This window comes from Heterocephalus glaber, unplaced genomic scaffold (assembly GCF_053883595.1).
Source record: "Heterocephalus glaber isolate CG9 unplaced genomic scaffold, H.glaber_assembly_v1.0 deba00001673, whole genome shotgun sequence".
NCBI lineage: Eukaryota > Metazoa > Chordata > Mammalia > Rodentia > Bathyergidae > Heterocephalus > Heterocephalus glaber.
The window spans coordinates 4099863-4117162 of record NW_028258410.1 but is presented as its reverse complement, the minus strand read 5'-3'; the positions used below and the strand labels follow the sequence as shown (position 1 = coordinate 4117162).

General features: G+C 42.5%; 3 pseudogenes; 2 read left to right on the top strand and 1 right to left on the bottom strand.

The window, feature by feature from the left end:
* Positions 1-770: 770 nt before the first annotated feature.
* On the top strand, positions 771-4330 carry LOC147822105 (nucleolar protein 8 pseudogene; annotated as a pseudogene).
* Positions 4331-5307: 977 nt separating this feature from the next.
* On the bottom strand, positions 5308-11832 carry LOC101717878 (myc-associated zinc finger protein pseudogene; annotated as a pseudogene).
* Positions 11833-12098: 266 nt separating this feature from the next.
* On the top strand, positions 12099-13792 carry LOC147822104 (olfactory receptor 14L1-like; annotated as a pseudogene).
* The last annotated feature ends 3508 nt before the right edge of the window (positions 13793-17300 follow it).

Here is a 17300-nt window from a genome sequence, read left to right as displayed (position 1 = left end):
GTGAAATAAGCCATCCTCAGAAAGCAATATGCAGCATGTTTTCTATCATGTGTGGACCCGAGAAAAGAGACAAGAAGGAAGTACAAAGGGAGAGTTAGGAGGAAGGGAGTTGAGGGTGAGGGGAAGGGGGGGAAGAGGCTGAAAGGGGTGGAAAGGAGGAAGGTGTGTTACAGGGCACGCATGCCTATGCGATAAACCCATTTTCCTGTGTAACTAATACACACTAATTACACATCAGCTTTCTACTCCTTTATTTGGCATAACAGAGATAACAGTCCTATTCATCAAGGGGCTAGATATATTAATATCAGATATCTACCAAGATAAGGAGCAACAAACTTTTACCACTACTCAAGTGACTATGAACTTGCGGAAAATGTAACCATAGTTTCTAAACCCCAGCATACTCATCCTTTATGATGTAGGCATTTCCATTCTGGGTATTTATACTACAGCACCTAGATTCAGCAGCAGGACTGGCCAGAGTAGCCTTAGTTATGACATCCCCAATCAGGGGAGAATCCAAAATGTCCTTAGTATTATTATGAATAAATATATGTTAATATTTTTATACCAAGAAAATTTTTTAAAATGGGAAAAAGAAAAATGGTGGTAAAAGTAACAAGTGTACTGGGCTGGGGATGTAGCTCAGTGGCACCACATCTGCCTCGCAACACAAGGTCCTGAGTTCAATCTCCCATACCAAAAAAAAAAAAAAAAAAAAAAAAAGAAAAAGTAACAAGTATCAACCTCACAATTAGAATACAGAAAAAAGAAATGTCACAAAAATAGACCATATAAGAAGACACTGGCCTGAGCAGTGCTGGCTCAGAGACGGCGTGACTACGCCAAGTATATAACCAGTTTTCATGAAAGCCAACAGAGAAACAAAGCACCTTTTTGTGGGTGGCCTTAGCCAAGCTATTTCTAAGACAGACCTACAAAATCAGCTCAACAGATTTGGAGAAGTTTCTGATGTGGAGATCGTCACACAAAAAGATGACCAAGGAAATACACAGAAAGTTTTTGCATATGTTAACATCAGGGTAGCAGAAGCATACCTGAAAAAATGTATGTCCATTTTAAACAAAACAAAATGGAAAGGTGGTACACTACAGATTCAGCTAGCAAAAGAAAGCTTTTTACACAGATTGGCCCAAGAGAGAGAAGAAGCAAAAGCAGAGAAAGAAAAATCAACAAGAGGCAAGATCAACTTGTCAGAAAAGATGGGAGGAATGGATTTCCATATGAAAGCTGTGCCAGGGACAGAAGTACCAGGGCACAAGAATTGGGTTGTCAGTAAATTTGGAAGAGTCTTACCTGTTCTTCACCTTAAGAATCAACATAAACATAAAATCATGAAATATGATCCATCAAAATACTGCCACAACTTAAAGAAGATAAGGGAGGATTTCACAAATAGTATTCCTATAACTAGCCTCACTTGGGAATTGGAAGGAGGCAATGACCCTATGAGTAAGAAATGGCGAGGAGAGTTCTCTGACTGTCATGATCCTCTCAAGAAGATCATGAAAGTACAAAAGACCCAGGGTTCCACTGTGAGTCCGAGGACCAGTTGGGCAATGGGAGAATAACATATTACCATGGCAACAGGCTGAACAAAAAACACCTCCTGATTCCATTACTCTTTCTAGATCACACCCTGTACTTGATTCGGATGCTCAAAAACTTAAAAATATACCTTGTCAGACTTCTAACTTGGAAACTGTCAGGAAGAGAAATAGCATGTCTGATGATGATATTGATTCTGAAGATGAATGAAGAATGATAATTGCAAAAGAGGAAAATTTACAGAGAACCTCATGGTCCTCCATCAGTAACTCTGAATATGATCCCTTTGAAGTTGTAAGGGATGATTTCAAATTGGATGTTCATAAACTTCATTCTTTATCACGTGTACGTATGAATAATGTCTCTCGCCATGTTAGTGGCAATATTATGGGAAATGACTGTGAGTATGATTCAGGTGATACAGATGAACTCATTGCAATTAAAAAAAAACATCAGTAAGGTAAAAAACAGTGCAGAATTTTCCCAAACGGAAAAACCTATAAGCAAGAAATCTTTCAAAAAGAAAGAGCTTTCTGATCATTGTAATAAAGTACAAAAAAGAATACGCAAAAAATCATCCATTAATCATGGAGTGAAGCCTCTGTCTGATTCTAGCAGCAGTGACAATGAGGAGTCTGAAAGAGATGAAAAATATAAAGCCATGATGAAAAACTGCCCCCGAATTAATCTCACTCTGGCTGATTTGGGAGAGCTGGCTGGCAGTGATATGGGGGTTCCAGAAAATACTAAGAGCAGTGGCCCACAGAGTACCACAAGCTGCAAGTTTGATAGAGCTTCCAAGAGGCCCAAGGCTCCCCGTAGCATCTACACAGGCAAACAGTGCATTTGTCCTGAGGAGATTCTGGCTTCCCTTGTAAGGGAAGAAAACATGCATGGTAGACAGAAACCACAGGAAGATAAGAAAAAGCCAAAATTTCAGGCATTCAAGGGAATAGGATGTCTCTATGGAAAGGAATCAATGAAAAAGACCTTGAATATTGCCTCAGATAATATTAATGAAGAACAAAGTTCCTTGAAACATGGGGATTCTAATAGCATTTTCATAGAAAATGGGCTGCCACATGCCAATGGCTCACCAAGCAAATTAACTTCATGCCAACATACAAAGAAGGAAAATGACCTAAATAACATTCAGCCTCAAAGACAGTTAACTTATGAGACCCAAGATCACAAGGTCGTCTCCCCAAGCAGTTCAGAAAAGGAAAGTAGAAATCTTATTTCTAGTCTGTTGCCATTAAAAGGCAAGAAATCCTTAAGTCTTAGTGCAAAGATTCACAAGATAGGGTTTGATAAAGATAATTCCCATGGTACCCAACAGAGATAAGAGACTTCAGAGAAAGAGGAGTCTGATTCCAGCAGCAACACATCTAATGTGAAACCACCAAAGCACTATCCCGGGGAAGACACTCAGGAGAGCATGGCTGACTTCTTACTTTCTGTTAGTAATTCATTAAGTATGATGCTAAGGCTAAGCCTGCTGAAGATAATCAGAGGCATTTGGCAGCATTGGAGGCAAGGCAGAAAGCAAAAGAAACACAGAAGAAGCTGGTGCATAACGCACTGGCAAATTTAGATGGACCTCCACAGGACAAGCCGACACACATCATCTTTGGTTCTGACAGTGAAAGCGAAATGGAGGAGGCATCCACTCAGGAGCAAAACCTGCCAGAAGAACCTGTCAAAGAATCCAGGGGTAAAGCATCTGGGAGGCTGTTTGACGGTGAAGATGAGGAATCTGGTTCTGAGGATGACAGTGACAGGTTCAAAATTAAACCTCAGTTTGAGGGCAGAGGCAGACAAAAGCTCATGGATTTACAGTTGCACTTTGGCAGTGATGACAGATTCCGCATGGACTCTAGATTTCCAGAGAGTGACAATGAAGAAGAACAGGAAGGGGTCAATGAAAAGAAAATGGCTGAGGAAGAAGAGCTTGCTACAGAAAAAAAGAAAGCTTTGAATGTTGTGCAAAGTGTTTTGAACATCAATTTAACACTACAAGCAAAGGGCCAGTAGCTACTAAGAAATTTAAGAATATCATACATTATGATCCAACGAAGGATGATCACATCACTTATGAAAGAATGAAAGATGATAAACCAAAGGAAAGCAAAGCAAAACAAAATGAAAAAAGGGAGGAAGCTGAGAAGTTACCTGAAGGGTCTAAAGATATGTATTATAGCATTGCTCCGGACTTGAAAGAAATATTCCAAGCTACAAAAGATACCACTGAGAAAGAAAAAGACAAACCTGGACACAAGGCCTGTGGCAGAGAGAAGAATGAAGAAGTCCACAGCGTTGTAGCCCTGATGAGTGGGGCCGAGCAACCCAGCGAGTTTATGTTCTCTTTTTTTGATTCAGACTCTAAAAATGTAAAAGAAGAAACCTATAAAGTTGAAACAGCGAAACCTGGGAAAATTGGCTGGGAAGAAGATACTTGGTTCCAAGACAGCGGTTCAGAAGAGGAAGATGTTACTGAAGAAAAAGATCACAAAAAGCCCAGCCCTGAAGAAGCATCATTTCCTGAAAAAGAAACCACTAGATTTTTCTTTTTCTCTAAGAATGATGAAAGACTTCATGGTTCTGACTTATTCTGGAGAGGTGTGGGAAGTAATATTAGCAAGAATTCTTGGGAGGCACGAACAAACGGCTTGCTTATGGATTGTCAGAAGAAACATAAAGAAGCAAAAAAGAAAGTTAAACCAAAATAATAAATATCAGCATTGGTTTTGAAACTGAATGGGAACAAGGCTTACCAGGAAATTGATCTAAAAATAATTTTAGCTGACAAAGAGGACATTTCAGAGCAGAGAATATTCAAAATCTGGCTGGTGGAATACCATTCTGGTCATCTTTTTCCGTGGAATTCCTTTGTATTTTATCCTAGGTAATTTTTTTTAATTTAAAATTTATTGTAACGGGATCTGCACAAAAGAAGGGGGGGAGGGGGGGGAACATGCAGGGGACACAGGAACACAATAGCATGGCCAGGGCCACAGCTTCTGTCATGGGGAAAAGGGTGAAAAGAGAACAGGGCTGGAGCTGGGGTGGAAGAGGGAAGGGCAAAGTTTCGGCTGCATTTCCCCTGCCTCAGAAAGCACCTCTATCCCCGCCCCACTCCAGTAGCCCGGCCCTAAGATGCCATCTCTCATTCTGCGTCTGGCCCTAGTGGCTCCTCCTTTTCATCCCCTTGACTCCCCCCCCCGCCCCCCAGATTCTAAAGCAGGGTGATGTTGAGGGCCCAACCCCAACCACCCCATCTGCTGGAGATCTAACCTCTGCCTTCCCTGCTTCTGTCCCTTCTCACTGTTCTCCCTTTAGGACAGAATCTTTGATTCTCCTCCTTCTCCTCCCTCCCCCTGGAAAAAAAACCGCACCAACTCCCCAGGGAGGGGCAGCAGACAGTGGGGGGAGGACGGGAAGGAGGGGAGCAGGGACCGTGGGAGGAGAGGCTCACGAACCCCTGGGGGGCAGGGGGCCTAGGGAGGAGGGGATAGGGCAGTGGCTGCTCCTGTCCTGACACCCCTGCCCACGGTCTGTGGGACTGCAACACAGCTGAGGGACAGGTGTGCAGGGTCAGCTGATAGGGAGGAGAGGACCAGGAGAAACAAATCGTTAAAACCTAGCGAATTCCCCTAAGAACCATTTCTCTCTTTCTCTCTGGAGGCTCCTTGGTTGGAGGGGACTAATGAGGAGTTGGTGGGATGAGAGAGGGGGAGAGGAGCCTGTACCAGGGGGCTTTCCCCCACTTTCGCCGCTGCCGCCGCCATCGAACACACCTCACCAGTATCTGGTGGGTGAGGATCCCCCTTGGCCGGTGGGCTGTGGCTGGGGAGCGTCTCCAGGGACGGGGGTTTGCCCTCCCCCCATCCAGGTGGGTCTGGATGTGGCCGGCCAGCTGGGCAGGGGTCTTGCAGTGTATACTGCACAGCTTGCACAGGATGCAGTCAGCCCGCGGGGCCTGGAGCCCGTGGTCCTTCACCGCGTGGATGGGCAGGTGGAGGCACTGTCGTGGTGAAGCCTTTGTTATAGAGCTCACAGACATGGTGAGGGCCCTGGCTGTGCACCTTCATGTGGTCCGAAATATAAGCCGAGCTCAGCATCTTGCCACACACGTGACATGGCACCTTCTCGTGTCGTACTGTGTGCGCCCACAGCCAATCCTTCGTAGCAAAAGCTGCCTCACATTTCTCACATTTGAAGGGCCGCTCTGTTGAGTGCACTTGTCTGACGTGAGTGTTGAGGTGGTTCGGCCGGGAGAAGCTCTTGCCACAGTGCGAGCAGTTGAGGGGCTTGTGCACAGTGCGGTCATGTGAGCACACGTGGTAGCTCATGCGCTCCTTGAGCTTGAAGCACTGCTGGCACACCGAGCACTGGTAGGTCTTCTCCTCCGAGTGCGACAGCTTGTGCCGGTTCAGGTGGTAGACATCACAGAAGGCCTTGGCGCACATCTCGCAGGCGTGGTTCTTCCGGATGCATTTCCCCAGGCGGTCGTGGTCACTATGCCACCCCAGAACCACCGCAGCCGCCTCGCCCCCGCCCCCGCGGGCCGCCCTCACCTGGGGCACGCTCAGGAGGCTCAGGGGAACCATGGTGGGCATCTTCATGGCACCCGGCCGGCCCTGGCTCCCGTTTGGATGGCTTCGTGCCTCCGGGGGTTGTAGCCATTCTTGAACTCCTTGGCGCACAGGGCGCAGATGTAGGGCCCCTTGCCCTTTGTCTTCTCCAAGGCAGACACGACAGGGGCCAGGGCGACCGACCTTGGAGGTGGGGGCGACCGACTGCGATGGTGGCAGGGGCGGTGAGGGGCGCGGGGGGCAGCTTCAGGGCCAGCCGCTGTGCCCACCTGCAGGAGTGAAGGAGGGAGGGCGGAGGGCGAGCACAGCGAGGGTGGGAGGGCCTATCCTAGGTAATTAATTCAAAACATTCAGCTGAGCCCCGCACAGAGATACACATCTGTAATCTTAGCATTCAAGAGGCTGACGTGGACAGATCATTGGATCCCAGGAGTCTGAGACCAGTCTGGACAATAGCTCAGGAAAGAAAAAAATTAAACTGAACTTTAAAAGAATGAAGCACAGCATAGCCCCCAAAGTGTTTCTTGTACATAATCTGTTTGTCCCCCATTTTTAATAACTAATGGGCATTTTCTGATGCAAGTTTTACACAAAGCCATTTTCAATAAATAGTTCAGTGCACTTGTGTTTTTCAAAAAAAAAAAAAATAGACCATATGATGTCACATGTAAATTTCGAGCCTGACCCGTTGTACATTTCTGAAGCTCAGGTACTGGGTAAATGTAAGGAACTGGGAAGGAGCACCACAGCGCATGCTTGCAAAGGACAGCCCTGGCTGCTCAACGAGTCCCCTGTACTGACCTGCACGGGGCTCCACACCCCAGTATGAAAACTCAGCCAGCTCTGGGCTTCTGCATCTGTTCTGTCTGCTAGAACAGCATAAAAATGGACAAAAATAGATAAAAGAAATGTCTTTGGCTAAGATTTAAATAAATATTTAGACCTCGCTGGTTGTACGGCAAATGCGAATCAAGTCCATGGTTGCCAAGGGCTTGGGTTTCACCTCTGCACACGAGAAGCTATTTTATTGCTGTCCAAATGGGAAAGCCCAAAACCAGAGGCCTTACAGTATTAAGGGTGGAACAGCATAAACTGAGAATATTTATTCATAATTCTCTTGAAAAGACAAATGCTGAGTTTTTCAGTAAAATTCAGAGGTTATTTATATATTTGAAGCAAATATACATGTTTAAATCTAAAAGGAATATTTACTTCATGTGCAGATGCAGTGAAGCATATCCTATAAGTCATAATCAATTTGTCCTTTAAAAAAATCAAGTAGAATTAAAAATGTACTCTTTTAGCTGAACAGCAGTGTTTTATTTGAAATTTTGGCCAAAAAGTAAAGGAAGGATGGAAAGAAGGAAACCAGAAAGGAGGGGAGGGAAGGAAGAAGGAAATAAGAATGAGCATGTGAGAGTATGGAAAACAGTTTCTCTTTATTATAATATAGTTGAACAAAATATACTCAAATTAGGAAACAATTTTACTAAGATTATCAAGGGTTTTTTCGTGGCAGGTAGGCAGCTTATCATTTCTCCTGGGCATGTTCTCGCGTGTAGCCATGGAGGTGTTCGTTCTTGGCACACACTGAAGCAGAGTTAGAGTGAACAAGAGCGGGAGCAAGGGAAGGAGAAAAGAGGGGAGAGAGGGCAACACCAGACCCACACACGAAAGCCAGTGCTTTGTTATCATGAAATGACCTTGTCTACATTTCTTTTTATTACTTAAACGCTTTTATTGGTACATTGTAGGTATACAACCCAATTACATTTCTCATTGGGAATTGTACCTTTACATGATGCATCTTGGTTCTTATTTTTTCCCCATTCCCAGCCCTCCCTTCACCCCCTCCACCCTTCCCTATTTACAAAGACTTTGTTTCCATTTTTTCCATTTCTCATCATGTTTCCTTTCCCTTCTTTCCTTTCCCCTGCCCCTCCCACTACCCCTACCCCTTTGGACCTTTTCTTCCTATTTTGCATTATCGATTATTCATTCTAATCATTGGTACATTTTAGGTATACAATATAATGACATTCATCATTGGAAATTTGCACCTTTACATAGTCTCTCTTGGTTCTTATTTTTCACCCTTGCCCAACCCTTCCTTCAACCCCTCCACCCCTCCCTATTTGCAAATTTATTATCACGAAATGATCTTGTCTACATTTTTAACAGCTTCTTGAGTTAAAGCCTGTTAATCTGAAATAAGGGGAACTACACCTATTCTTTTGATTTTTTTAGCCCATGGGGCATATTTTTCCATCCCTTTCCTTTTATTTTGTGCTTGTGAAGTTGACAAGTCTGTTGTGTGCAGCACACTCCTGGTGGCTTTAAAAAATTCCACTTAGCTTCTGCCTGTCTTTTGAGTAGAGAATTTAATCCACTTGCATTCATAGTAGTTATTGGTAGGTAAGATTTTACAACTCCCATTTGTGAATTGTTCCCTGTGGTGTCACACATTCATACTTCCTTTCTCTCTTTCTGCCTTCTTTAGTGATTAAATAATTTCCTATAACAATTTTCTTTGACACCTTCCTATTTTTTTGCATTTATGCTACAGATATTTGTTTTTCTGATTATCATGAGCCATACATAAAACACTTTATAAAATATCATGTTGATAAATAAAATTGGTCACAGAAAAATATTTGTTTTTGCTCCGCCCTATTTTATGCTTTGGATGTTACCATTCACACCTTTCCTGTATTTATATCTCTTAATACATTATTGCACCTACTATTACTTTAACAATTGCCCTTACTTTTCACCTTGAAGATACATCTGGTTTACAAACCACCGTTATAATATTATAGTATTATGAATTTGACTGTCTGCACTTTAGTGAGTTTTATACTTTCATATGTTTCTGTGTTATTAATTTGCTTCCTTTATTTCAGTTTAAAGAACTCCATTTAGCATTTCTTATGAAGCTGATCTAATGTTGATCCCCCACAACTTTTGTTAGTTTGAAAAAGTCCTTTATCATCTTCCTTTGTATGGACAGCTTTTCCAGATATTACACAATTTTTTTTTCTTTTGTTTTGATACTGGTCACATTATTCCACTATATCCTGGCCTCCTAGATTCTTCTTAGAAATCTGCTCATGGCTTCAGAGGGTTTCCCTTGTATGTACTGAGTCTCTTTATTCTTGTTGCTTCCAAATTTCTCTTTGTCCCTTGACTTTCTTTAACTTATTTGTAAAGTATGTAGGTGATGATATATTTATATTTAAACTAACTAGGCTACTTTGGGCTTCATGTTCATTTTCTTTTCCATTTTGTCTTTATATCTTTTAATAAAGTTGAATTATTGCTCAAATTCATATTTGTCTGAGCTACTCCACCATCAGGCTGATGCAATTCCTGTAGATAACCATAAATTTAAAAACTAAAACCCAAAAGTAAGAAGTTCATAAAAATGTATAGTAGAATTAACACTGTCTATTTATCAGTAATACTATAAAAAGAAACACAAAACTTTACAGTGTAAAGTATATTTACCACCCCTTTCATCAACAAAGAATTAATGTTCCTAACATCAAACTAATTGCTACACACTAACAAAAATGTAATTTTGAAAGACAAAGTATGTAAACAGCACTCTATAAAAGAGGCAATCTAAACACCCCTCAATCCATGGAGAGGTGAGGAGTGGCATCAAATTAGACAGGGTTAAATCAGAGTAAAGACACTCAAGTGTGTAGGTCATTTCAACATGTTTTACCTTTAATTTCAAAAAATACATGAGAGGCCTGAAGACAAAAGAGTAACAGATCAAACTTACACTTAAAATGTTCACTTTTCATCTACTAATTTGACTTGAGACAGAAGGGGTTGTAAAGAAGGATAAGAAAACTATTAGGCTGAGAATATAAAGAATAGAAATGCAGCCCCACAATCTGTGTTTGGATTTATGGCTGGTGTCTGAGTACAATTTGAAATCATTTCTCATTTTATTTTCAGCATTGATTTTAATCTAGTTGAACCTCTTGGTGTATGGGCAGATTATACTGTTCAGTTAATTTCCATTTTTATACTGCATTGCCAAAAGGGATATATCCCTGATTGTTATTCCCAGGGATTAATTAAAGCACAGCTGTTACTTGGTCCCAAAGAACATGGACTTTACCTCCAGAGACTGCAGGATTATGAAACATTTCTACCACTAGATCTCATTTATTAATCACTGTTGTGTCACAAAAACAAGGAAGTAAATCATGCAAGATAAAAATGAGGCATGGTGGTCACTTAGATTAGATTGCTGGATCAGGAGAGAGCTATTTGCAATCTTAGGCATGGGCTACAGTCACACTGTCGGAAAACAGCACCTTTCCATTTAATCTGAAATACATTCAGATAAATGGAGGGTCCTTCTCAGATAAAGAAATAGGAGTTTGAACACCAAAGTTGCTCCATGACCCAGCCAGACAGAAACCAATCCAAACCATGCAGTAAATTTGATTCCATAGTCTTATAAAATCAAACCATAAAATGTTATTTTGATTTTCAATCAATGGGTTGAATTTATGATTTTCACATCATGTCCTTACTTAATTTATTGGTGCAGCCCACAAACTTTAGAACATACACAATTTCTTTTGTTTGGATGAAGGTGGTGTGGGAATTGGGAGTAAACAGTAGTTTGGTTTTGAAGACACAGGAGAAAGTGGGGTCCTTTATGGTGAGTTACATATGGGGTGGGGTTTCCTTTCAGCGGTAAGCTTTCTGGGGTGTATGTGTGCACACTGGATATCAAAGACATTCTGTGCACATATTGAAGCACTTGTATTTACAGAATTTTTTTAAAAATTCATAAAAAACTGGGAAATCCCAGTCCCTTTTTTGAACTCTGCAGGATAGCCCTCACATTCACATGGTTGATGTCCCCATGGAACCCATTAAGATTCTATGAAGTGAAGAACACCAGCCAGCTGTACCTTGGTGGCTGTAGAAGCAGGCATCTGAAGTGAGGCCAGGTCTGTTTCTTGGCCACAGCAAGCCTTTCTGCGTCCGTGGGTGGCATGCTCCCTCCACGAGGAGCAGTAATGCCAACACCCAGTTTAAGGAAGGTTCCAGCTTCCATGCAGTTTCTAGCAGGAAGATGCCCAGCCGACTCTCCCAGAAGCAGAGGAAGTGCTGGGTGCTGGGAGCGGAAGCCAGTAGAGCAAGACATTGCATGCAAAGAAGCATAAGGAGCTTCTGGACACGATTGAGACATTTTGCTCTGTCTGAAGTGGTGTCATGAATTTACGACCACCAGAACTCCTGGAATAGTACACTTTCAGCTGATGCCATTTATGTTTATAAATTATTGCTTAATAAGTTAATAAGGGCAAAACGCTATTTCAGAGTTTGCTTTGCCACACTATACAAGTCTAGGAACTAAACATAGGTACCTTTTTATGGCAGTAAAACAAACCAAATAAAAGCGAACAAGTACAAATGAAATGGATGGCATATTACAAAAATTAACATAGAAATTGTTTAATATTTGTAGGTGATGTGCATACGTGCACTATATTCTATTTTTTATCTCAATCTTTTCAATGAACTCTGAAGGCCAGGAAATAAAACAAAAGATTAGAGTGATTAAATACACATTTTCTAACTAATCCATACCTAGATTTTAATCATATCACCTCACCGGAGGTCTATACATCTACCGTCTACGAGACAGCTTTTTTTAAAAGATCAGTGTATAAGTCATCTAGGTGACACCTCTCTAGGTCTGGCTCATACATGATACTCTACAAGTTTTACTACAACAAAAGCCAAAACAGTCTCTTCCCCACACCACCCACTGCCACCATTCCTCGATATTCCTGTTTTGTTCTTCATATCAGATTCCACTTGCTATTTTGCTTCAGTGTGTCCTCCTCTAGACTGCTTAAATTTTAATTCAAGAACCATTTCTTGTAGGGAGAGATGGAGTTCTATGGGCCTGGGAGGGGTTCAGAGCTGGCCCAAGGTAGGAGGGAGACAGGTTGCTCTGCATAGATGGAAGCATCACATGGAATCCCAGTAACTGTATGACTAAAACACATCAATAGTAAGGTTTAAAGAGAGCGGTGCTGTACAAATCATCTAACCCTGTCAGTATGCCTACTATGTGAGGTGTTTAACAAATGCCTCAGTATTTTTATGAAAAGTTGTGATTATGTCTCTTTGATACCAGTTATGAAATATTGAACTTCTTAGTGATTACTACCACCACTGTGGTTTTATTGTTTCCCAAACTAAGAACTGTGAAAAGCCACTTGAAACCCTATATTTTAATGCAGAACCAAATAATATGTTTCAAAATAAATATGTATACTCAATAAATGGGAATGAAATTAAATATGCATGTATATTCACTAAATGGGAGTGAGAGTGACTTTTCTCTATGCATTGTATATTTCTCACTTCTTTTGTTAACACTATCCATTTCTTTGTTGATTACTTCATTTTTAATTCTCCTTGTCACTCTTCATTTTAGTTACACCTCTTCCACACACTGCACCAGACGGGATGTACTTATTGAGAATATACTTTGTATTAGATCTATGTTGTGTTTCTGAGATTTTGATTTGAAGAGATAGTTTCCACATTTGTATATGCATAAAGTTTTATTTATTTATCAAAGTTTAATTGTTTTAGAACTGCCCTTTTAGGCAGCCATATTGTTATATTTATAACCCACTCTACCTCCCCCTCAGGAATAAATGATGGGAACAAAACAGAAGCTGCTGAGTTTCCTCTTTCAGAGTTATCTCCCTCTAGGGAGGTGCAGACTGTGCATGGTGTCTTACTCAGCAGTTTACCTGGTGACTCTCATGGGGAACCTGCTCATCATCATGCTCACCATGCTGGATGTCCACCTACAAACCTCAATGTATTTCTTTTTAAGAAACTTGTCTTTCTTACATTTTTGCTACATTTCTGTTCCTGTTCCCAAATCTATTGTCAACTCTTTCACCCATGAAAGCTCCATCTCTTTCTCTGGGTGTGCCCTGCAAATCTTCTTTATCAGTGACCTGGGGGGGCACAGAGTTAGCCATCCTCAACGCGATGGCCTGTGACCACTATGTGGCCATCTGCCAGCCCTTGCACTATGCGGCACCTGTGTCAAGATGGTGGTCTTGTCCTGGCTCAGTGGTAATGCCTCTGGGCTCATGCATGTGGCAGCGACGTTCTCCTTAACCGTTCTATGGGTCCAATGGAGTCCATCTGTTTTTCTGTGACATTCCACAGTTCCTGAGCCTCTTAGACTCCAAAGTAATCACCAATGAGATTAGTCATAGTTTTTATTACCTGTCTTGTGATCATCTGCTTTGCATTGATCACTTTGTCCCATGTGTACATATTCTCTACCATCATGTGGATTCCACCCAAGGAGGTGAGATCCAAATCATTTTCCACCTGCATTCCCCATCTTGTGGCAGTAATGTTCTTCCTGACATCTGGAAGTTTCGCTTATGTGAAGCCAATTTCGAGTTACCCCTCCTTTGTGGACCTTCTTCTGCCTGTGTTCTACACAGTTGTTCCACCCAACCCTGTACCCCATCGTCTACAATCTGAGAAATAGGGACATAAAGGCAGCCCTGGGAAGGCAGTGCATAAGGAAGACTGATGAGTGATCCAACTCCCAGATGCTGTTCCAACCAGGTTTCTCTTACTTGATTGCTATATGCTATTCAGTTGGAGGCCAGCAGCAAGCTCAGTACTGTAGACATGCTGTCTTGTATTCCAGTAGAAGGTACTTTGAGCTGTGCAAAATACTAAAACTTATGCTTTTAATAATTGTTAATTCATTTTTTATTGGTACATTTTAGGTATACACTATGATGCCATTCATCATTGGGAATTTGTACCTTTATGTGATATATTTTTTCCCATTTCCCCATTCCCCTGCCCTCCCTTCAACCACTCCACCCCTCCTGATTTGCAAAGACTTGGTTTCCATTTTTTCCTTTTCTCATATTTATTCCTTTCCATTCTTCCCCCCCCCCCCACACCGTCCCCTTCCTCTTTGGACCTTTTCTTTCTATTTCACATTATGCATCATGAATTTTGATCCCTATGTGTGGATGTCTTAAAAAATCTTATGAGTTACATTTTTCTCTTGGAACTCATGTTTTAATTAACTTTTATAAAAGTTGCTCACAATATATGTGTCATGAATTCAGTACATGTCTATTACTCACAATATAACAAGATCACATGTATTAAAAACAACCAAACCACAAACAAACAGAACAGAGTGTTCATTCAAAATGTTTTTGTCATTAGAAAGTGGGGTCCAATAGTGTGGAGACCAGTGCTTTGGCAGCCAGATGTAATAGTCAAAAGAGATTAACATATGTCCAGTGGTTTCATAGACAATAGCAGTACAGACAGGCATTTGATTCTAGGTATCAGATCATAAGGGAAAAACACCCACTGCATCTTATTTTTAGTGAACACATTGCGGTGTTCAGAGACCCTTCATGGTTCCTTCTGTTTTAGCATCTGAGTGGAAAGGGCTCCCTGGAGTTTGTTCAGAGTCCATCCCAGAGGGCATTTATCCACATTCTGTGCATGTAGTTATTTATGCATGGCAAAGTATTATTTTATGGATTAACATTTAAACACTAATATGAGTAGTGTCAGATACTTGTTATCCTTTAAAAAATTCCTTTTCAATTTTGTTTATATCAAACAAATAATAATTATCTATATTTATGAAGACAAATGTGAAGTTTTGGAATATGTTTGGAATGCAAAATGAAAAAAATCAGCCCAATTAACATTTCTAAATCTCCTCAAATGTTTCTCATTGCTTCCTGGAGAAAACACTTAAAATGCTGTCTTGTAGTTATTTTGAAATATACTGTAAGTTATTACTAACTAGAGTCACCATGAAGTCCAGTGGAGCATCAAAATGGATTCTTCCCATCTAAGTGTAATTGTAACCTTTGACCAGCATCTAACTTTTCTCTCTCTGGACTTCAGTAGCATCTGGTAAGCAGCATCTACTCTACACACCTTTGAGTTTGGCTTTCTTTTCAGATCCCACATACAAGGGAGGTTATTACCTGCCTCTTCACAGCTGGCTTTTATCATTTCATAAAGTGCTTTCGGTTCACCCATGTGATCCATTACAGGATTCCCTGCATCTGCAAAGCTAAGTGTGTGCCACTGCATGCATTGGCTGTTATTTGAACCCAGCACTGGTGATAGGCAGTTTGGTGTTTCCACATCCACTGTGCTGTGAGTGGTGCTGAGATGCAGAGGAGGGCAAACATCATTTGTGGCCACTTCCTCCCTACCCTTTTGCTTTCTTTCAATACAAGGGATTGAACTCAGGACCTGCACTGGGCGCTAGTCTCCAGCCCTAGTAGAGATGGGGCCTCCCTGAGTTTCCAAGGCTGGGCTTGAACCCTGGAACCTCCTGGGTCAGCCTCCCAGCTTTGGGATCCCAGGCTGTGCCAGGGATGAGCCTTTTCCTCTCCAGGGCTACCTTCCTGTGGGTGCACTCCCTGCCACAGCTAGGCCTGTCCCAGCTCTGCCCTTGTGCCCCTCCAGCTAGCCTACCTGCTACCACACTCCAGCATCTGCCAGGCCCAATTCTGGGCTCTGAGCACTAAGCTCAGTCACTGGGAGCTGGACCTCAGGGATACCAAGTGCTGGGGGACCTGGGCCTGAGCTCGCCTTGGGAAATGCTGCAGAAACCCGGCTAGCAGCAACTGGCTGGAGAGGCCACAGCGCCATACCCTTTGGGCAGAGCAGCGCTAAGGATCCTGACTGTGCCCCCTGACTGGCCCGTGTCCCCACCCATCTCAGCCTTAGAACCCTGGAGAGAGGCCCCGCCCCACGCCCCACTGCAGGGTCTGCTCCCCACAGGCGGGCACGTGCGAGCGCACACACACGCACAGGTGCTCCCCCATGCTCATGCGCATCGCACACACCACAGCCTTTGGATGCCGCAGCCGGGTTTCTGCAGCGTTTCCCAAGGCGAGCTCAGGCCCAGGTCCCCCAGCACTTGGTATCCCTGAGGTCCAGCTCCCAGTGACTGAGCTTAGTGCTCAGAGCCCAGAATTGGGCCTGGCAGATGCTGGAGTGTGGTAGCAGGTAGGCTAGCTGGAGGGGCACAAGGGCAGAGCTGGGACAGGCCTAGCTGTGGCAGGGAGTGCACCCACAGGAAGGTAGCCCTGGAGAGGAAAAGGCTCATCCCTGGCACAGCCTGGGATCCCAAAGCTGGGAGGCTGACCCAGGAGGTTCCAGGGTTCAAGCCCAGCCTTGGAAACTCAGGGAGGCCCCATCTCTACTAGGGCTGGAGACTAGCGCCCAGTGCAGGTCCTGAGTTCAATCCCTTGTATTGAAAGAAAGCAAAAGGGTAGGGAGGAAGTGGCCACAAATGATGTTTGCCCTCCTCTGCATCTCAGCACCACTCACAGCACAGTGGATGTGGAAACACCAAACTGCCTATCACCAGTGCTGGGTTCAAATAACAGCCAATGCATGCAGTGGCACACACTTAGCTTTGCAGATGCAGGGAATCCTGTAATGGATCACATGGGTGAACCGAAAGCACTTTATGAAATGATAAAAGCCAGCTGTGAAGAGGCAGGTAATAACCTCCCTTGTATGTGGGATCTGAAAAGAAAGCCAAACTCAAAGGTGTGTAGAGTAGATGCTGCTTACCAGATGCTACTGAAGTCCAGAGAGAGAAAAGTTAGATGCTGGTCAAAGGTTACAATTACACTTAGATGGGAAGAATCCATTTTGATGCTCCACTGGACTTCATGGTGACTCTAGTTAGTAATAACTTACAGTATATTTCAAAATAACTACAAGACAGCATTTTAAGTGTTTTCTCCAGGAAGCAATGAGAAACATTTGAGGAGATTTAGAAATGTTAATTGGGCTGATTTTTTTCATTTTGCATTCCAAACATATTCCAAAACTTCACATTTGTCTTCATAAATATAGATAATTATTATTTGTTTGATATAAACAAAATTGAAAAGGAATTTTTTAAAGGATAACAAGTATCTGACACTACTCATATTAGTGTTTAAATGTTAATCCATAAAATAATACTTTGCCATGCATAAATAACTACATGCACAGAATGTGGATAAATGCCCTCTGGGATGGACTCTG